Genomic DNA, 23,538 nt, shown 5'->3' on the forward strand with positions numbered 1-23,538 from the left:
TAAATCGATCCTTTATATAATCATAATTTATTTTAGGTGCACACTATGACTAGTCACAGATGGAGCGTACTAAGAAGGCCACATATTAATGTCTAGGTTGATTAGGTGGTGCACAAACAATCGGTTCTCATAAATCAATGTGTTGGATGCAGGAGAAATGGGCAGGAATAAAGATCTGAGTGACTTTGACAAGGGACAAATTGTTATGGCAAAGCACGGCGAAGTATCTCTGAAACTGCAAGGCTTGTGGTTTGTTTCTGGTTACCAGGGGTGAGAATCAACCAACAGTGGTCTGAGGAGGGACAAACCACAAATCAGCGACGGGGGTTGGACACCCGAGGCTCATCGATGGAGCCAACAAAAGGATGGTGGTTATTGGAGGAATGTGTCACAACACAGTGTGTCACACACTCTGCTGCGTGTTGGGACTGCATAGCCACAGACCAATCAGAGTGCCTATGATGACCCCTGTCCACTGTTGAAAGTGCCTACCAATGGGAAGGTGAGCGTCAGAACTGGACCTTGGAGCAGTGGAAGATGGTCACCTGGTCCAATGAGTCTCCTTTTCTTTAACATCATATGGACAGCCATGTATGTGTGCTGTGTTTATCTGCGGAAATGATGGCACCACGATGCATTGTGGGACGACAAGCGTGATGCTCTGGTCAATGTTCTGCTGGGAAACCCTGGGTCTACCATTAATATGGACGTAAATTTGACACATGCCACCTACCTAAACATTGTTGCAGACAAGGTACACCCCTTCATGACAATGGTGTTCCCTGATGGGAGTTCCTCTTTCAGCTGGGTAAAGCACCCTAATAATTTGGGATGAAAAGTTCAGGGTGTTACCCTGGCCTCCAAATCCCCAGATCTCAATCCAATTGACCATCTGTATGATGTGCTGAACCAACAAGCTTGTTCTACAACGCCTCCACCTCGCAACCTACAGGACTTGAAGGATCTGCTGCTAATATCTTGGTGCCTTTAGGGGTCTACAGTCCTTGCCTCGACAGGTCTGTATATGTATATGTATATATGGTGGTGTTTGCTTCGGATGAGATATTAAACCGAGGTCCTGACTCTCTGTGGTCATTAAAAATTCCAAATTTGGCCAAATTTGCCCTACTAATCATCCTCGTATATACTTATTGGCCTCATCACTCTTTCTCCTCTCCACCAATAATCTGGTGTGTGGTGGGAATTCTGGCACAATATGGCTGCCGTCACTACATCCAGGTGGATGCTGCACATTTGTTGGTGGTTGAGGAGCTTCAACCCCTTCTATGTAAAGCGCTTTAAGCACCCATGAAGAAAAGCGCTATATAAATGTAACAAAATGCTTTGGGTTTCATATGTCAGAAATCCAAGGATTCTACTGAAGCCATGGACTGGGGAAGAAACCACAGTAAATAAAAATAAAAAATCTGTCTGCCCCATATCTAGAGTGAGAAACCTGACTTGCATTCAACCTCAGGGGCCATTAAACTTCACCTTTTTCAGTAGCTGGGAGGTTTTACTAAGTGAACTCAGATGTACTCACGCTTGAATGCAAAAAAGGACGAGGTATTTATATCTCAGCAAGCCATTGCAAGACAGCGCAGCATTTCTGCTGGGATAATCTCCTTCCAGGAAAAACAATGTGCATTCCAATTTTCATCACTCCATTTAATGAGCCCCGGGGTTGCATTTCTGTCTGTTTTTAAGTCCTTAGAGAGACTTTGTGAATTCAAATAGAAATGCTGTTGTAGTGCTCTCATATTTGTTTGCGTAATTCCAAATAAATATTCTCAGCCTATACATGCGTGTTGTCTGTGTCCTATGGGCAGTAACACTGGGATTTTGAAGTCTGTGATGTATGGGTGATATTTTATATTGAGATTCATTTTAGATGTCTACACATTTTTATGCATCATTCATGGAGATGATACCATCAGGCCATATCACAGCCCTCCTGAATTTACAAAAGCAAAACCACTGAACATTTTGTCCAGATTTGGTTGTAAAATAATCACACTGCTCTCATTGTATAATTTTATATTTACATTTTAAAGTTCATGCTATTCCTTGAATTGTAATCAGTAAATTATTACAATTTTGTTTTCTCAAGGCAGTTTCATTTTACAAGAGTGAAAAAAAGGATATGAAACTATAATGTATCTACATGAGTCATAAAGGAACACCTGTTTATTTGGACATTCCGTTTGAATCCTGAAGTCAATATGAATCATAACAGGACGTCACTTTATTAAGTTTTATTCCTCTTGGAACAATGATAATAGCGACCTCTATGGATTAAAACTGATAACTGTTATATTCATGCAGTATGAGTCAATGTTCTCTCAGGTCATAATTAATAAACCATTATTATTCTATAGCAGTGCTGCTTTCCACAAATGTAGACAACTACTAGCACATTTCCCCTCTGTGAATAGACTGACTTCTATTGTGTTCCTCGTTTAAAAGTCACTTTGGATAAAGGCATCTGCTCAATTAACATAAATAAATTACATAGAATCCCTTTTTTGTTGCTGTTTTGAATAAAAAAACACCTGCTGAAATGTGGGTAGAATAGAATTGAAGTCGATCACCTGTTACTTCGTCGTATTTTGAATGGAACACAAACATAAGTGCTCAGTTTTTTCAGTTTATACATTTTTGGCCGTGACCTTTTATATCTATCCCTAATGATTTTTATAGTCCTTTTTGAATGTAGCCTACTTTTTTTTCTCCACTGGAAGCTCCAGTCACTTAGACAAATTCCATGTTGCGACTAAATTCTTGTCATTAAAGATAATTCTGATTCTGATTAATCATCTCATTTACAGTCAGAAGGTTGTCGTCGAATGCATGTGAAGTTTTCAGTTTGGAACGGCACATACTGTACATTGGAGTTCTTGAGCCAATCAGTGTTGACTAGGCGTGCCTTCGGATTCATCTGGCCAATCGTCGCGCAGTGGGCTTGGCTTCGCACCGGCGTTGTAAACAGTGTAAAGCAGGAGACTGGAGGTGTGTATAAATATCAGTGTCTCCTGTGCTGTCTTATGAACTCATGCCGCGCATCAGCTGCTTGTAGTCTGCACTGTTTCCGTGGAGCTGATCTACAATCTGCTCATGCTACAGGTTGGTCTGCACTTCTGGACCTTTATCTTTGTGGATTTTGAAACTCACGAATGATGCACTGTTACATATACTTTCAAGGGTACAACCCGACATGTAGGAGTGAGACAAGTGCGCTTTGATTTCTGCGGATTTTATCTCACTAGTGGCGGTGAGAAGCTCGTGCGTCAAGGTGCGTCTTTTCTCATTTCATGACATTCCCATTACGCGCTCTTGTCTTTTATCCATTGCCATTTTTGTGTGTCAACAAACCGGCGCGTTTTTGTAGGCAAGACCAGTCACACATAGAACAGAGAAATCTATTCCAGTTATGTAAGTTTGCGAGTGTTTGTGGCAACATGTCTCACCGGTGCAAGTTCAGACATAAAAAGCATTAACAGCTCGCGATTATGACGCGCATCATTTCACCTGAGCGTCCGCGCGCCTTCAGCACCTGATCGATTTACAGTTTCATCTGATTCTGTTTCATTAAAATGCGAAGATAAGTGACTAAAACTTTTACCCTGCAATTTTGCTGTAATGTACAATTTCGAATAGTATAATGTGCAACAGTATGGTTTATTATAGTGTGATACAATGTAGTAATGTATAAGGCTGTTTAGTGAAGCATGCAGTGTACCTCACATATTGTGAAGTACAGTATTGTATTGTGTAGTGTCAGTTTAATATTGTGGTTTGAGAGTACAGTGCTAAATATTATTGTGCAATATGGGATCATATTATAGCGAGCACTTTTTAGTTTCCAATATCATATACTTTAAATATAAGCATGCACCTTTACGTTTCCCATGACACCTGGAAAGTGGGACCCCCTGAAGGACAACAGTTTCCACCCATTTCATCATCATCTTGGAAATCAAGGTATGCTTTATTACTCTCTATTGTGCATGTGAACATATTAAAATGCATGCTTTTGCTGAAAATGGTGTAATAGTGCTTAGTATCATGTGAATAATCACTTGATGTTAGCGGAGAAAGAATTAGATCCACATTTCCTTCAAAAAAGACTTTAGGTCTTTTTCCATGTGATGCTTTATACTGATATCCAGTATCAGTCGGGTGTCAATGAAGATGAGTTCTGCAAATAGTATGAAAAAGGTCCTTGTTATGGCGTCTCCGCCTTTCTGTCCACCAGATGAATGGGAATGGTACCAAAACCACAAGTTGATGTGTGGAATGAATCCATTGCATGCTGCTGGGGCGTTGAGGCTCTTCTGCTTCTAAACAATGCAGACTGGCAGCAAGTTCTTTTCATGCATTTGTGAAATGACGGCCAGCAAGTGGGCAGATGTTTTTTCAAACCCCATTCATCAGCCATTAAATGATGTGTGAAATTGTAAAGGGCAGATATTTCTCTCAAGCTATGCTGTGTGAGATGGTGGGAGTTTATTTTAGAGTAGCTACTTGTTAGAGGAAACTAGAAGTATTAATCATTTGTGCATAATTCATACCGTTTCTGCATTACGAATGCTATTGTCAACTTATGGTTTTGGAATCTTTCTGCTTCCAAATGTAACGTTTAATTCAATGTGCTACTTCAAGCTGACTAGCAAATTTCTGAGTGAGAATTGTTTCTACACCAACTTTTTATTCAGTGTAAATGGAGACTTTCTTTGAAAACAGTGCACATGACGTTACAGTGTCCAGATATTCATGCCGATCTGTATAATGGCAGCTGCCCATGCTTGAAACGGTGGCATGCACTTTTGAACGTGCTCCAGAATCACAGCTCTGCACAGATGGATGTTTTATTGAGAGCTAGTTGTAACTTGTGCATTGTGGGCAGGGGTTTTGTGCACTTGCAAGTGACTGTTATTTTAGGTTGGCCATTAAACACCTATGAGATGCAATGGCTGGCTTCAGGCTGACCTAGTTGAAGACATGTGGAGGCGGACATGTGTATGCATGTGATTTTATGATACAGTTTTCGAATTTGGCCTTTTGCCTATGCATCAGGTGTGTGTTGTCATGTCTTGAAATGAGCTTAAAGGGTTGTAATTCAGTCAGTTTTGAGGTTCTATTTCAGTTAGTATGCTTCCTTAGAAGGCAGTTAGTAGACAGCAAGCAATGGAGCTTAGGTTGTGGAACAGAGCCATCTTTATACCCTGTTGTCCATCTCTTATTCTCTCTCTTTCATCCTTACTCTTGCCTCTGGGCTAAATCTAGGTCTAAGTTATAAAACACAATCCATGCCCCCTGACCATAACAGATAAAATCCTTGAAATATCATTAAAGACTTATGAAATAGCACATGTTGTAGCACCTTATCCACAATGACTCGCGTTTTAATCTGCAGCAGTGTCATAAATGGCGTTGTTAAAGCATTGTGAACCTTTAGTTCATGACTAATAAAGTCTTTTTTTTTTTCTCAGTTCCCTGATAACCACATATTAGACCTACCTGTGGTAGGTTATGAACGGAATAGTTCACTAAAAATAACACTGTCTTTATTTACTAACTCATTTATTTACTCATGTTCAATAGAACTTGTTTGCTATTTTTTTTTTTTTTTTTGTGGAACACTAAAGATGAATATTTGAAGAATCTTCATGCAATCCTTTTCCCACACAATTATTATTATTAATTATGTTATTTGACTATTATTAATATTTTGAATTTAATTTTAGTTTTAGTTCTTTAATATTTATATTTAACTGTAATTTAGTTTAGTTTTAGTTGTACTTCAGCTTAAACCTAATATATTTCAATACGTTGCCATAACAACATTTCACATTTTCAAATTTAATTTAGAAAAAATTAATAAAAAAAATAATACATTTTTTTCATCTAATATTTATATTTTAATTTATTTTAGCATTATTTTAATTAACGAAAACTATATTTAATAATTTCAGTTTTTGTTAACAATAGCAACACTTCTATCAAGCTCCAAAGAGAATTAAAAAACACCATAAGGACCCTTTCACACACACGTTCTTGTGTTAGAAAACACCTTAACACAGCAGAGCGGAAGGGAATAGAATGCAGGGGTCTAACTATTTTTAACATGGCGTCTTAAAAATGTGACGCACATGGTGAAAAAGCATCAATATGCGCATTGCACATGCTTGCATAAACCAAAAATCTAAATAAAGCACCTTTGGAAAAAAAAAAAAAAAACTAAAATAATGTACAATCTCTTAAAGTCTCATAAAAGAAGTAATTAACATGAAGACACGTAGTAGCTTAAAAAACAAATTTGATCGAAATTCATTTTTAAAGCGTGGTAATGTGTTAAGACGGCACTTTGAATCTAAATTTTGATTCCACAAATGGTAAGATTATCAGTGAATAACTACTTACACTCACCTAAAGGATTTTTAGGAACACCTGTTCAATTTCTCAACCGAGGTATGCTGCAAAGCATTTGTGAAGCCACAACGCGCACAACCTTGAGGCTGATGGGCTACAACAGCAGAAGACCCCACCGGGGACCACTCATCTCCACTACAAATAGGAAAAAGAGGCTACAATTTGCAAGAGCTCACCAAAATTGGACAGTTGAAAACTGGAAAGATGTTGCCTGGTCTGATGAGTCTCGATTTCTGTTTAGACATTCAGATGGTCAGAGTCAGAATTTGGCGTAAACAGAATGAGAACTTGGATCCATCATGCTTTGTTACCACTGTGCAGGCTGGTGGTGGTGGTGTAATGTGTCGGGATGTTTTCTTGGCACACTTTAGGCCCCTTTAGTGCCAAGTGAGCATCGTTTAAATGCCACGGCCTACCTGAGCATCGTTTCTGATCTCCATCCCTTTATGGCCACCATGTACCCATCCTCTGATGACTATTTCCAACAGGATAATGCACCATGTCACAAACCTCGAATCATTTCAAATTGATTTCTTGAACATGACAATGAGTTTACTGTACTAAAATGGCCCCCACAGTCACTGCAAGATGCTATCCTATCAATATGGTCCAACATTTCTAAAGAATGCTTTCAGCACCTTGTTGAATCAATGCCACGTAGAATTAAGAGAGTTCTGAAGGTGAAAGGGTGTCAAACACAGTATTAGTATGGTGTTCCTAATAATCCTTTAGATGAGTGTATATTTTGGTCTGTTACTCACACAAAACTATTGTATGACCATAGAAACTATTGTATCCATAGAAAAAAGGGATATAAAAGAAAGGTTCTTCCAAATGTATCTTTTTGTGTTACATGGGCAAAACAACAACATAAATAAACCCTGCACATACTGGCACATAGTGCACCTGTTGTGTTTTGTATGTATAGTGATATTTCCAGAGCATTCTGAGCTTTGGCTTCTGCAGTCAGGGGGATTGCGGCATTCGTTCATCCACATAATGTCATGACACTTACCTCAGCTCATTTCCATGTAAATGAGTAACTACACGGGATTTGGAATATTGACATGAATATTGAAAACAGGGAGAAGATGGCAAGTGAATGTACTGATTTATATCTACAAGAGGCCCATCTCTATTCATCACAGTGGAAACATTTAAACGAGTTCGATTTTTTTTTTTTTTATCGTGTGCTTGAAGTTTGATAGATGGGTTCATTTGAGTTTGAGGTGTTAATGGAGGGTCTATTAGGATTTACTAATTAATTCTAGGTTCTGGTTAAAATCCGCACCTGTGTGCTCTCAAGGGTTTATACATATATTACACTGTCAGATTGTACTGCTTATGAGTACTGATTGAGCTATAAGGCTTGAGAGGCTGTGAATGGTTGACAGTTGTTGCTTTTTAAAAGGCGGCAATAGTGAAATGATGTGTTGATTAAAAAGGTGTCACATTAAGGCCAAGTCGAATTGTAATACTGAATGAATTGTATTGGTTTAGTAGTTTAAGCTGGTATTTTTTGTATTAAAGTGCCCCTATTATGCTATTTTAAAGGTTCCTAATTTAGTTTTGGATGTCTCCTGCAAAGTTTACATGCATCCAAGGTTAAAAAAAAAGACCATTTGAATCTTCTCATTGCATATACATTGTTCCAATATTCAGTCCCCCTATTGGTCAGATGGCCCAGTCTGTTGTAATTGGTCTACCAATCTCTGGAAATGAAAACGCTTATTACCAACCTGAATTTAAGTCTTACTCAACAAATATTAACTATAGAATTGGGTTGATTTTGCTAGCGATATTAAATTCACCAACATTTTTACTCACTTTTTATTTGGCCATTAATAAAAAACCTCAAGGTAAGAGTTTATAAGTTTGATTAATGCATACTTTACGGTCAAACTGTTTCAGCACATTCGTTCAAAACCAAATGGTTGATTGATTATTTTGCACCAAAGACAGTGTCTGTGTAGCATTAGATAAATATGGCTGTTTTGATATATTGGCGGCACATGAAAATGTCACTATGTAAAATTATGTAAAACAATATTTAAACATGTCTTAAATAATAGTTTTATAAGAATTTGACTTAGATGTTGAGTCTTCTTGGTAATGACTGTTTGAAATGATAGTTTAAAAAAAATCTGATGCCAATGTTACTGAATAAGGCCGTGTTTAAATTTGTTATGTCGCCCAGGCCCATTTATAACATGACAGGAATTCCTCCATAACAAGGCAAATCAGTGACTTAAATAACCTGGCACATCTAGATTAGTCCTGATGATGAATGGGTCCTTTGGTTGCTGTATAAACAATTTGATTTTGGCCATATGGGCCTTACAAAGCGTGCTGGCGCGTTCACGCATCTGCGCGTTTACAAGATCGATGAAAATCACCGCTATGGAATTTTTCACCTTGATCCTAAATGTGCAGCATGAGGATGCCGCATATGTGCATTCATTAATTACGACCAAAAAGCGCTCGAATCCATCCCGAGGAGCCTCAAGGTTATGAATGTGGAGGTGTACTCTGACAGCGCCATATCTCTCGGACTCCGTATAATCTCCCGGTCGACGAAATGAACAGCAGGTTTGTCAGGCCTGACACCTGTCAGAAGCTTGAGTAATTCATTGGCTGTCAAGAGGCAAGTAACAACCTCGTTTCCAGTGCAGACTGTCAGATGTTACCGACAAACAAGGTAAATTGAAGAGGCTTGAGGAATATCAACCGCTCTCTGGAAAAACAAAATAAAATGCATTTGCTTCCGTTCAGCAATGCATTTGTGGCACTGAAGACATTTGATGAGTCCTGTAGTTAGTTATGCAGTGCCATTTCGCAACACTAACCACCAATTTGTGGTAAAGCAGGTAGAAAGGAACGCAACATAGACTTGACTGCTGTCAGGAAAATGACTGGTGACTGTATACCTGGCAGGAGCAAACACCTGTTCCACGCTGCTAATGTATGGGTTTCTTGGAAAGACAGCAAGATGAACCTGTAATAATACAGACACTAGTATTCCCCCAGGATGCATGTTAACAGAAGTGTTGCATGCACAAGGGCTGCTCTCTTTCTCTAAAACTGGCTCATTGCCCCTTTAGGGATATTTGTTCCCCTGGATGGGGTGTTTTGGAGGTTTCAGCCAGGCCTCTTACTGCCATCTTCATCTGTGGTTGGGGTTGGAGCTCCGCCATCTGCTGACAGATAGATATGAAGCCATATGTCTGAGGACACACTGACCCTCCTCAACATGCGTTGAGTGACTGATATGGCTGTCCGTTATCCTGGCATCCTGGCTGTGTTTGTGTTTTTCCAGATTCTCACTTCCACAGTTGCAGGGTTAAATTATAAATAACGAAGGCAGATTGAAAAGAATGTGCAACAATAGATGATTTGTGGCATGAGAGATGCCGCTCAAGTGTTTTCTTGTGTGAATTGCTTGTGTTTGTTGGGATTCTAGGGGGTTTGTTTTAAGGGGGAGAGCGGATGATCTGTAATTCAGCTGTATCCTGATAAAAAAAAAACACAGCAGGGGGGTTTGTTGATTTGGAACTGTAGTCGAGACACATCTGAGAAAATGGAAATCAGAATTGATTGTTGAATTTTTAACTGAAGTGAAATGGTTCCAGTGATGCACGCAAAGTAATTCCAGACTCGTTTATGTGGAGTTCAAATGGTACATTTGTGAATTTATGTCTTCGTACATGAGTTGAGAAACTATACTACGTTTTTTTGTCTATGCGTTAGGTTTAAATGGTTTTCTGAACTCAGATGAATACTGTAAGGTGCCAGGATATAAGCTGATACTGATTATACTCAAAGTAAGCGACAAAATTCAATGATTCGGTTACATAACCTCTTAAAAATCGCAATGTAGAAGCAGTGATCTTCCGATCTTTTCTTCCATATTGTGACGGACTATTAAAAAGTAGAAAATTTACAGCAGGGTTTTAGTTTTGTGCATCAGTTCTTGATTGAATCAAGAGATCATCATCTGAAAGCTGATTTGTACACTGTAAAAAAATATTGTTGGTTTAACTTAAAAAAATTAAGTAACTTGAAATGGAAAAAGTGAGTTAATACAATGAAAGAGATTGATTTAATCATAAGAAACTCAAAATAATAAGTTAGATGAACTAAACAAATTATTTAAGTTGATCGACAAGAGAAAAAATGTTGTGATAACCAATCTTGAAAATATATTTTTTTTTACAGTGAGTTTAAGGCGTAAGTGGACAAAATGATTAGAGAGTCTGATGTTATTTTGTTTAAAAATTACAAGGTAAAAAAATAATATTAAACGGATGAATCATTCACAATGACACCAATAATTTAGAACATTGATAGGGTGAACTTTCATTTCATTCTCAATGCCAAGTTTGTAATACAGTGCACCAATACACATGAAGGTACCGTATCAATCTAGCTGCATTTTAGAAGCCAAAAACAGAACAAAGGTGATATTAGTTGAGGTGTGATGAACATTGCACAATTTTAACTGATTAAGCTTTATTCTATTTTCTTTTTACTTAAAAAATACACCAGAAATGTAAATTCAACTGAAATCAAACTGTGCCCAGCAGTATTAAAGCCCGTTCACATGAAGAACGATAACCGATATTAGTGTATACACCAACAACAGATATTTTATCTATCATCAGCCGCTTTAAATGCTTGTGCTCTTTAAAGTTTGGTGGATCATGATTGGCTGTCAATATTTTTAGCGCTCATCAGCTGGAAAAAAAAAAATTCCGATAGTGATTCCAATGATGTCCAAATGTCATTATTCTTAGAGTTGTGGTGTGGACTTGGTATCTTTGGTGTGAACAGGTCATTACCGGTATAGTTGGTTTGTACAAAGAAAGAAAAAAACTTAGCCATTTTCGGTCCATTAGAAGTCCACATTTAGAAGTCCACATGTGGTTCAAGGGATTGTCTAAATTTAAGTACACACCAGCTTACCAGTTCACCTGAAAAGTTGATGTGTTTGGCATCCCATTAATTATACATTTCTCATTGTTTCTTGCCTCTGAATATATTGCCTTTGGAGAGCAGATTGTGCTCTTCACATCTGTTGCCTGCATTTTGTCATTTAATCCAAAGGGACAAATGTTTCAATAACACAGTGAAACTAACATCTTCTCTTCTGAACAGCTGCCATCGTTGATGATGCTAACATACCGTACGGATACATTAGACTATCCGACTCCACTTACTGAAACCATCTTGTTTGCCTTATGTCATCTTTGAGCTCCTAAAAAAGCACCTGCTACAGAAGATGCATTGCTTAAATAAGCACTCTAAAACTCGAAGCTAAACCCGCTTCCCCAGGGCAAATACAGCATCTGCTTGTTCCACTTAGCTGGATGCTAAAATGTGCTTCATATTTTAGTTTATGACCCCTAACCTTTCAGGGCATGTTTAAGGTCTTGTAATATATTGCAGCTTGCCTGAGACGTAGAGCTAAATATAGCTAGTCATTCAGCCTATTGTGCTAGCAGGGATGCTAGGCTGTAGTTAGCTGCTTGCGTAACATTCTTTAACAACAGAAGTTGCATTTAGTCTACATATCATTCTGATACAGAATAAAGATGTCTTTGAATAAGGATGTCCTTGTGAAAAACGTACATAAGTTGTACTGTGACAGACTTTTGATAGGCTAAGTTGAGCATGGTAGCTAATTGCTAGCCTGCCATCACAGAAGGTGGCAATTTTAGTCATTCGATGTATAACATACAGCACATCTTATTTCGCCCACTACTCAAATAGCCTATACCTGTCAATCAGTCCAATCACTGTTAGGAAGTGGCTGCCTCCCCAGACAGCAAACTGACATTGAATCAACGTGGAAACAACGTCTCTCATGACATTGAAACAACGTTGATTTGCTCATCGAATTAACGTTGAACCAACGTCAGACGCGGCATTCTTCAAAGCTAAATGAAATCGAAAATTGGTTTGCTTTCATAACGTTGAAACAACGCGTTGATTTCAGGTTGATTTTCCGTTAGTTTTGAAAGAATGACGCATCTGACGTTGGTTCAACGTTAATTCGATGAGCAAAACAATGTCAGATCAACGTTGTTTCGATGTCATATTTCCACGTTGATTCAATGTCAGTTTGCTATCTGGGTCATGTGTCTGATCAAAATGTGTGATTAGTTGAGAGAATTTCTGCTAATCTGCTAATCGTAATAATTTACTATTTACATAGTTCAGCATGTCTTAGTAATGTAACCACTGGAATGCAGCCAGCGCTGAGAGTTAATTGTCTCTCTGTGGTGACTGACAACTGGTTTATTTCCCATTAGCGGATGATCGAATCATGGGCAAACATTTACCATGCTTCTTTTCATTTCAGATTTCCGCTAGCATGTTGAAGACCCTTTGATGGGAGCTTAAAGTAGGCTATGTTGCGGTGACATGAATGGCAAATAAGCTCTGTGGTTTTTTGGAGTATGTCAAGCATGTGTTTGCCCGCTGCAGTGACACACCCATTTAGCAAGTCATTCAAATGCAATCTTGCTTGTATTGTGTGCAACTGAGTACATTCGTAACTAGAGGCCACCGACTGGCATTTTATCCTCAGGGAAAATATTACAGACAAGGTCAAAGTTGATTCATGTCTTGCTTCAGATCATGTTCTACTTACTGTCTGGCTAACATTGTTCAGGAACACAGAACACTGGGCAAAGAAAGCGATGGTATCATAAAAGGCGACTTGTACATTTTTTAGGTGTCCCAACAACCAGAATTGTAACTCAAAAAGTCTCTTTGATAAGGCTGGGGACTGAGAATCGGTTCTGAATGAGAATAAAAATTAAATAAAAAAATGTAACTGCATGGTATTACTGATGTTTGGTTCTGTCTGTATTTTTCTGAATGACGAGGGTAAAAGACTGTATCATTCTCTGATAGTCTTTCCTGCACCACTGCTTAATCTAGAGCACATAACATATTGGTAAATTATTTATTAACATATTATTTTAACTATACACCAAGGACACTTCAGTAAGCTTTATGCTCAGTGGCGCAAAAAGTGGGTATGCGCTATATGCGGCGCATAGGGGCGCAGCACAATGGGGGGCGCCAAAGCGATGGTAAAAAATATATATATATATATATATATATATATATATAGGCTATATTGTATTTCTATATGTAGCTGCCGTTGTGCGTTTCTAAATCATTTCTGCATTCCTTCAATGTTAAAATAAAATTTTAGAGGACTAACAGCCAGGCTAGAGTAGGCGCCCTCATGGAGAAGGGGGGCGGTTAATATCACGAGCGGGTGGGGGCGCCGTGAGCGCTGAGCGAGCAGGTACGAGTAGTGAGTTGTCGTCGAAAAAGATGGATAAAACAAAATGCTGCGGGGCTAAAAATAGAAAAAGAAAGAGAGAAAAGGAGATGGCATGTCAATTGATGCGACAGCAGCTAAATAACTGCATGCATTGCTGAAAGCCAACAGGTAGGATTTAAAATGTGACATCCAGGCATGTAGGCGATATCTCTGTGGCCATCGGCACTACCGGGAGATTCCCGCCGGGCCGACGTGCTTTTCAGCCAATACATTTCATCCTTTTTAAATTTATTTGTCTTAACGGCCCACAAAACTCATACATCGGCGGCCCATTTGTTTGTTTTTTGCTTAATTGGCGGCGCTGTGCTTGTGTAATGCATTGGTCAAAAAAAGTCAGCTTTAGTTTTTTTTCTGACACACTGGCCCATGAAACATGTCATTATGCGCTTATATCTTTCAATTACAGAAATGAGTGCAAAACTAATTATGAAAGTGTCCCTTATTTTTCTGTGTAGTTGTTTTACAATAGCCTTTATGGCTATTACTATCATGGGATTAATATTATAACTATTATGTAGTAGTGTAATGTAGACAGACACTAACTAAAAGAGGTTCAAATTTTTCTTTGTTTAATTTGCACCCTGAATATGGGTTGGAGCTTTTAATTTTAAACTCTCAAAGTGCACCAGACTGCTGAATTGAACATTACAGAACACAAAATTTTCTTACGGGGGACCATGCCCCCGAACCTCCCTAGAGAAGGGGGGGTTCATCAAGGTGGAGTAGCTATAGTTTAATTCTGTTAATTTACATTATTACAGTTACATTTATTACACAATTACAGTACATTTATTTTTCCTTTTTTTTGGGGGGGGGGAGGTGGGGCGCTAAAATTGTTGCTGCATACCCCTCTGAAACTGGGTAGTTGCGCCCCTGTTTATGCTTAAAGCAAGAAATATAATTTGTCAATTAATTTGATTGTTCATTTCTCTCTTTGTGTGTGCATTGTCTTGTACACACTTATTATCTTGCGCATTTTTTATTTATATAAGTATATTTATATAAGACATTTAGATATTAGAAAACAAGACAAGGATGCAGGGAATTGGCCAAGGACAAAGCTTTATTCGGTAACACTTTAGAATACGGTTCCTTCGTTAATGAATAACTACACAAGAACTAATGAGTAACACAATATTAACAATCTAGTAACTATTATTAACTAACAAGAAACTCTGATTAACGAACTAGTAAGTAATAGCGCACAGACGAAAGTGGTAGTTCACTATTATCGATAACTACTATTTTTTTAATACTTCCCAGAGAACTACTGAAAAAGTTTATTAACAATCTAGTAACTACTATTAACTAAAAGAAATTCTTATTAACGAATTAGTAAGTAATAGCTCACAGATGAACGTGTTACTAGATACTTCTGTGGGAATTACTAATTATTTGGATTCGTATTATAAAGTGAAGGTCCTTGGAATTAACTAGTAATTACTCAAGTGTTACTAAAGACATTTTCTAAAAGTTACTAAAGTTCACCAAAAATCTCAAACGGTTGCACAAATCATGACTAGATCATGTAGTAACACTTGAGTAATTACTAGTTAGTTCCAATGATCTTCACTTTATAATACGGATCCAAATAATTAGTAATTCCCACAGAAGTATCTAGTAACACTTTCATCTGTGAGCTATTACTTACTAATTATTTGGATCCGTATTATAAAGTGAAGATCATTGGAACTAACTAGTAATTACTCAAGTGTTACTACATGATCTAGTCATGATTTGTGCAACCGTTTGAGATTTTTGGTGAACTTTAGTATATTTTTAGAAAATGTCTTTAGTAACACTTGAGTAATTACTAGTTAGTTCCAATGGTCTTCACTTTATAATACGAATCCAAATAATTAGTAATTCCCACAGAAGTATCTAGTAACACTTTCATCTGTGAGCTATTACTTACTAATTCGTTAATAAGAATTTCTTTTAGTTAATAGTAGTTACTAGATTGTTAATAAACTTTTTCAGTAATTCTCTGGGAAGTTTTAAAAAAATAGTAGTTATTGATTACTTAATAGTGAACTACCACTTTCGTCTGTGCGCTATTACTTACTAGTTCGTTAATCAGAGTTTCTTGTTAGTTAATAATAGTTACTAGATTGCTAATGTTGTGTTACTCATTAGTTCTTGTGTAGTTATTCATTAACGAAGGAACCGTATTCTAAAGTGTTACCCTTTATTCTCTTTTAATTTTTAATCTTGTATCACATAACATTTCATGCTCATCATTTAACTTAGACTGCAAGCTCACAACTACAATAAAGCATACTGAATGATTTTATTTGATTTTATTGCCATTATGGTATAGATTCGGTGGCACAAGAAACACTGTCAGAGTACTTTAGTACAGTTTTCAGATGTTCAAACTCTGTTAACAACATGGAAATCATTAAGTTTCAGTATTTTATAAAATAAAAAGTACAACAGATTCTGATAAAACAATCAGGTTGATTACCATTGCTATGTGAGTCAAATAAGGTTTCATCAACCATAACAAGAATGACTAATATGCTTAGTTTTTCAGCAATACTTCCGTTTAGAGATATGAAGGCTTCGATCATTTAAGGTAAAGTTAAAGACCTACTAGTTAGTGACTAATCTAACTAGTTGAAGTGTGAATTTTACATCCCAGTTTATGATGCAGTCCTACCCAGTTCTCGATTCCCAAACTCTGATAAAAATACAATTCCAAACCTGTGTTCTCAATATCTCAAATGCCATTAATAACAAACCCATCAATCAAAAAGTTTGTTGGCAAGTACTTTTCATAGGGAGTATAAAAACAAGCGATTGGCGGAAGTAGAACATGGCAAAGCTCGGGCAAACGGAGCGATGAGTTGATCTACGGCCTTAATTTCCACCATATGGCCTTGAGTGTAAAAGTTATTGCTTGATTTCAAACACATGCTTTCTCAGGCCAGTAAACCTAGAGGATTGTGGGATGTCATTCAAGTCTGCTCCCAGTTAAATGGAATCGGCTATTAGTCAGCATGCTACGTTGTGTAACTCCGTCTTTCGACTGGAATTTCGTCCAAGCGTTGGAGCCAAGAATGAAACCCTGGAGCTCCACCATGAGATTTAGCTTCAGATAAATGTTTAATCCATTGTCTGATATGCACAGCTTCATCATCATAGACTCCATTGTCATCATTTCAGGCACTTCACTAGCACAACCTTCATTAAAAACCAATGCCAGGTGACCACCTCGGGTAACTTAAGCGGATTTGCAATTAGAGTAATGCACAATCATCCATGAAATCTCATAAAACAACATTGAATTAAAGAGAGCTACAAGAGACTGAGCAATTTAAGTGGGAAAGGTGGTAAAAAAAAACTAATACAAAGAATGTCTGAAAGGGATACTTAAACCAGGCCTATAACCTGATTTAAGGGGTCGCACGCGGTCTGCGGGGACAAGAGAAAGATTTGCAAATCATTAGTGGCTCTTAATTGAATATTTTCCACCTTTTGTTAGGAGCCATTTCATTTGCAAGCCGCAATCGTTCTACCGTTCGTGCTTCCAGTGTTTTTCATAAGATTAGCACTGCAGTTTAAGGTGTATTCCCTGCAGATAAACACTTTGGTCACTGGAGACTAGTTTGAATGTATGAGATGATATTGTGTTTCCAAGTCAAATGGCGATAACTGTGCAAACTTTGCAGCATTATGATCAGGTACTGATGTTCAGTTTCCATGTGGATCATTTTCTTTTTGTATGTCTTGGCTACTTACATTTTTTTGGGAAACCCTTGGGTAAAGGACAACTTTTGTCTGTATTCATGAATGCTCATCTCACAGCGGTGACATTTTTGCATACTGATTGACTTTTTATTTGTTGTGTTTAGTTTCAGATGCATTCCCTCCGTGACCTTCAGCCTCATGCACTGAACAGATTTAGCCATTTATTTGTACAGTGAGTCACACTACTGCTGACGTGTTGGCTTTGTGCGTACGCGAGTTTCTGTTTGAGATAACCTGGCAACTGTCACTCTCTCTGCTTGGATTTATCTGTTTTCTTCGTCTCTATGGAAGTCTCCCATTATTCTTTCATCTAAAAAGACGTCTAAAGTCAGCTTTATCCCCTTTACGTCTTTACCTTCTCCTATAGTAGCATTAAAGAGCATTTGAATACTTATAAATGTCATTGAATTAGATAACTAGTATAAAAACAAGTTTCAAACCATATACAATATTTTCAGATTCTGTCATGGACTTCTGACTTTAGTAAATTTGTAAATGAATAGTTATAATTTCAAAGTGTTATCAGTTTTGCCAACAGAATTACTGTAGGGGCCATTTACACGACACCGTTTTCAACTAAAAACGGTAAACTTTTTATGCATTCTAGCCATTCATTTTGTGTTTTGAAAACGGGTTTCAAAATGCACGTTTTTCCAAAACAATACCGCTATCGTATCCATGCAAATAACAAAAAACACAAATTAGTGAAAACATTGACGTCATGCGCATGCGCATTAAATGTTCTCTCTATAGGCGAGGTATCTAATTTTTCTTTACAAAGTGACATCACCAACCTGGCAGCATAATATAGCATTTTTTTGTTGTTTTCATGTATCTGTGTGAAAGGGGTTCATTTTGACAACATTGTAGTCTGCATGCTAAAATAATTGACCGGCACACGTTCTGATTGGTTAAAAAGGACAGGCCACTCCCCTGTGCAGGCCACATTATTAGATCCAGCTTGACAGCAAGTCCCATCATTCAGCTCATCACTGAGTCATCAACCTACGCCTTTGTTATTGTTAGAAACTGCGCCTACTTGTGGTGAAAAAGTCGTACATAATTGTGCCTTTAAATGTCAGAAAAAATAGAGAGAGAGATATGTGAGAGCAGTGCAAAAATAATTGACAAGCACATGTTGGTTCTGATTGGTTAAAAAGTGCAGGCCACTCCCCTGACTAGCTTGAAAAGTGTTGTTTTTCTTTAAAAAATGCCATTTGGGTTGACATTTAGACATTTGTAAGTGTAACTCATCCAAATACTTCAACTCACCCGCATGATCCCAAGAAAAGTCCTGGCATCGGGAGTTTTATGGCTCATGTAATCAGCTGGCTTGCTTGGACTGACCCACGGGTCAAGTCAATAGTCTTTCTGAAATCCTCACACATTGCTTACAGCAGCAGGTGCTGCTGGCAATTCAAAAGGCCCAGCCACGTCGCAGCTGCAGTGCATCAGCAGAAAACACATCACCACGCACATCTGGTGGTGTAAATCTCAGCTCAAGTCTGCCAAGATACACTGCGCCTATCTTTCAGGAGGCCGTATTAGGCAGTATAGTATGTCCTTAAGGTGACTGATTTATTTTGGATGGTTATATGCTCTAATGGTTTCTTAACAACTGAGGAAAGGAATAACAATCTTAATGAGAATCTAAAATGTTTAAATCATTTTTAATTAATGCCATTAATACAGGCTGTTCGCAACTCATCATGTAAATAAGATATTCATTGAAAATAATTGAAAATCATCATTGTTGTGGTGCTATTTATTTAAATGTAGTTCACTAAGTTAAACACCTTATTCATTAGAATAGCATGCACTGATTATTCGTGCAATACGTCTAGCAACATGCGGACGTAATTAGCATAAATTTTGATTTCTTGTTGAATCAGTAGGGCATAGTTAAATAGCTGTCATAAAAATAGAATTAAATGTACAATATGTAAGAATTTTGTAATAAAATATCCAAAAATCACTTGCACAGTATGATGTATTCCCTGCAGTTGTGTACTTACAATATCCCAAAAGTCTCCAAAGATTTTTTTTTTTATTATTTCAGAGAAATTCCCATTTTAAATAAGTGGCCGTCCCGGAAAAAAATACCGCATGTCAATGATGCAATATCCGCGCTATCCTCGGTTTCCGTTCATACTGCCATAGTAGTAACCATGGCGACAGACGAGGACAACTGCGTAGTGTGTAACGTTTCGCGGCATGCAGTTCTTGTTTCTTTCAAACATAGACCATGGCAAGCAGACTTTGGGAAAAACAAGGAGAATCAAAATGAGGATCAATATCAGCGTAGCGTTTAGATGCCGAGAGCTCCACGTCCACGACTAACTTGGACTTGACACGAGTCAACAACTTGACAGCTTTATTAGACAGGTGAGCAAATGTACATAAAACAAATCAATGTTATATAACGTTAGCTCAACTTGATGAAATGCTATATTATGGTCTGTATGTTATTCTAATGTTGATCTAGCTTACTGCTGGTTTCGTATAGCAAACAAACTAACACGTAGTATAACATTATAACTTTCAACACGCATTTGAATGCTATTTAGTGTGATAGTGTAACATTAGACCAAGTAAAGCAGTGCTACTTTACCTCACAAGTTTAATTCGTCTAATAAACTGACCTGTGTGAGTAATCCAGCTTTTGCGGGCAGTTCGGTAGAATTAAATGTCCTTATTCCTTTATATCCGCGGGACTCACGTGTGATATCTGTCTCTTTAGCAATTACGACCTGCTTCATACCACTGTAATATTAAAAACACATGAATGTTTGCACTCATGTTTGCACTCATCCATAAACATTATTAGATCCAAGTCCCATCATTCAGCTCATCACTGCGTCATCAACCTATGGCTTTGTTATTGTTGGAAATTGTGCCTTCTTTTGGTGAAAAAGTCATACATAATTGTGCCTTTAAATGTCATAAAAAATAGAGAGAGAGAGAGCGAGAGAGATGTGAGAGCAGTATCAGTAAATTGAGTGACCATTGAATGGTGGTGTATGAAAAACAGCTGAATTTATAGATGGATTAGTGCATGTCAGAATTGTGATTCACATTGGTGTGTCACCTGTGTAATGCAGGTCACTATTGGAGGCTGGACAGGGCTTCTGCCGGATGCCTCCAGCGGTGCGTTCAGCGAGCGCCGCGGGGAGCTCAGGTTAGTTATGCTTGTTAGAGTATGTGAGCCTCATGTATGGAGAAACAGACCAAGAAATACCTCAATTAAGCCTGTTTTCTTTTAGATATGTGACATATGTGATGTTTTTAACATGATTTTTCAAATAATTTTTCCACCAGCCTTTTCTGATTAGTTTTGGTCCCAGGGTGATGGAAGTATGTAAAAATTGCAGGGTAAAGGGTATTTACGGGGTTGACGAGACCAGTGTCCTTTCACCGTACCAGTTTAAAGCCAACACCCTCAACCAGAAGACGGACTGTCTGAGATTCTGTTAGATATCAAACTACTGCTCAATGTTGCAGTACTCTGCATTTGATCAGAATGGGTTTCATGGGAATCAACTCATGACTATTTAATAGAGTGGAGAGACTTTTTTCCACAATTCTTGATGACATACTGTATCCCCATTTTCAGCAAGGCGACAATACTGCAATACTGCAAATAGAGTTCATGGCGTCATTACACAACCTTCACTTGAATTATGAATAAAAATTATAATTTGTTTAAAGGGGACATGAACTGGCTTTGTAAATTATATTGTTGTCTGAAGTCAACTTATTCATTTTGATGTTTTTTAATGTAAAAACCAAGCGAACGTCATAAGTAACACACTATTTTCTACCTTAGTTTTGAGTCTAGCTCAAAAACGCTCGGTTTTTATGGACGTCTCGCATTGAAGACTTGGATGTAAACGCCCACTGCTATGAGTGGATAACAGTTTTGCATATTATAATGAGTTTCACTCTCGATGCGGTTTGTCATCACGAGGTAGGCCTATGTTATTTAGCTATGCGTGTAATGCACGAATCAGTGGGCGGGGCTAAACCGGCCGTGTTGAAGTAGGCGTTGATCTTCTTCTGCGGGGGTGGTGTTTTATCCTCTTTGACATCATAGTTCCCCACTTTGAAAAACGAGTCGTTTGCTGAGCCTGGTGTCAATAAAAGCTTTTATTGGACTAACAAGGACGTTTTCAGTTCTGAAACTTACAGGATATTATTATAATATGAATAGCTCAAGGAAAATTTGATTTCTCCGTTCATCACCCCTTAAATTGCAAAAAAAAACATCAAATGTGTTCATGAAAAACATAACATTTGAGTTTTTTCACATAATGCTTTTCGTCTTCTCTTTTCCAAAAGGGTAGTTTTATCTGCTTTTCACCACTGTTCATCTAGGCCTGATCTTTCTAAAATGAGCGTGTCTTAGTCCGCTGTATAATTAGCAGCTTTGGAGATTTGAGTGCAGTCATCCATGGAGCGTGTGATTGTGATGCTCTGGTTCCTGCGCAATAGTTCCGTTCAACTGCTATTCTGGATCTCGGGCAGTCGCGGTAATTACCGGAAATGATTTGACTTGATCATGCCATCTTTTCTATGGGCCGCACATCTCGCTGCTGCTCTACGTCTGTTTTTTTTGTTCGTTTCTGAGCTGCGGAGGTAGCTCCGCTGGTATTCCAGCACATAATTAGGAGTCTACAGGTGCTACAATAGCCCCAGTGGAGAGCTGGAAGAATGATTGACGCTAATGAATTTGGTACAATGGTGTAATCAGTGCTGAACATGGCCATGTGGGTGTCTCTGTGTGTATGTCTCTCTCTTTTGTTCTGTGTGAGTTCTGTCCAGGTCTGCAGGGATACTCACTGCACCTCGGCGGTCCAACATCTCAGCTTTACCTTCACACGAATGCCTTTCTTTCTCTCCTATTCTTTCATTTCTCGTTCCTCCTTGCCATCTCTTTTACATGAGGTTTTTCAGATTCCTCTCCTTCACCTCACAGCCCTTATCTGCTGTCTGGAAGCTGTACTGTAAAGTGCTAAAATATGTGTCTGTTAGGGAAGATGTGTGTGTGTGTGTGTGTGTGTGTGTGTGTGTGTGTGTGTGTGTGTGTGTGTGTGTGTGTGTGTGTGTGTGTGTGTGTGTGTGTGTGTGTGTGTGTGTGTGTGTGTGTGTGTGTGTGTGTGTGTGTGTGTGTGTGTGTGCTGGATGTCTCTGTAGTAAAACGATAACGATCTCCTCCACAGAAATGGCAGTCTTTCTCCTCATCACAAATCCTTTTTTATAGTCAAACTTGCCTATAGGAGTAGTTCATGCAAAATAGAAAAATTGCTATACAATCACTATTCTCTTATCCCCATGTCATTTTCTTTATTCTATAAAACACAAAATGATTTGAAAACTCAAAAATGAGTGCAACAGCAACTTAAATGTAATTAATTTGATGAAGTTATTATTATTATTATTATTATGTCTTTAAAATATGGAAATTATATAGTCAAATGAGGTATACTATTAAATAAGGTACACATAGCCATAAACGTTCAGAAGCTCAGACTTTTTGCCTTACATCTCATAGTGTGTTCTACAGAAATAAAGTGAATGAAATGGTGGTGATTAAATGACAGAATTTTGGTTTTGGTTTATTATTCCTTTAATACCCACAAGTAAATGTTTCATCTCCACATTTTCATGTTATTCACGAGAAATCATTTCTCATCTGCTTGAAACTTGACTGTATATTTATTCAACATGAAGCTCAGTTGTAAAAATACACTTGTGATTGAGTCAAACTGCTCTTATAGCACTTTTCCCTCCATTTGTTGCCATGTAGCCAGACTCTGACCCACATATATAACCTTTTTCTCCTGGGCTGGTTAGGTTTAAGTAGTTAGAAAACACCAACCCTGCACTTTGTGGCTGCTTTAGGATCTAATTTTGACTCCACGGTTATGCCTCGAACCCTCAATAACCAAATACTTCAGAGACCACACACATTTCAAACATACCCTCCGGTATTA

The 23,538-nt window shown here is 38.0% G+C and overlaps 1 protein-coding gene across 2 annotated transcripts in view; it reads left to right on the top strand.

Annotated features, from left to right (window-relative positions):
* Window positions 1-2,999: 2,999 nt before the first annotated feature.
* Window positions 3,000-23,538, top strand: part of cemip (cell migration inducing hyaluronidase 1) — a 128,092-nt gene continuing 107,553 nt past the window's right edge. The window contains exons 1-2 of one of the 2 annotated variants that reach the window (XM_089129709.1): window positions 3,017-3,123; window positions 3,202-3,292. The gene's annotated coding sequence lies outside the window, so the exon portion shown is untranslated. Of the gene's footprint in view, window positions 3,124-3,201; window positions 3,293-23,538 lie in introns of both variants that reach the window. The other variant, XM_039670194.2, reaches the window with a different exon arrangement.

The sequence above is a fragment of the Pimephales promelas genome, chromosome 1, assembly GCF_988280905.1.
Source record: "Pimephales promelas chromosome 1, fPimPro1.hap1.1, whole genome shotgun sequence".
In the NCBI taxonomy this organism is placed as follows: Eukaryota; Metazoa; Chordata; class Actinopteri; order Cypriniformes; family Leuciscidae; genus Pimephales; species Pimephales promelas.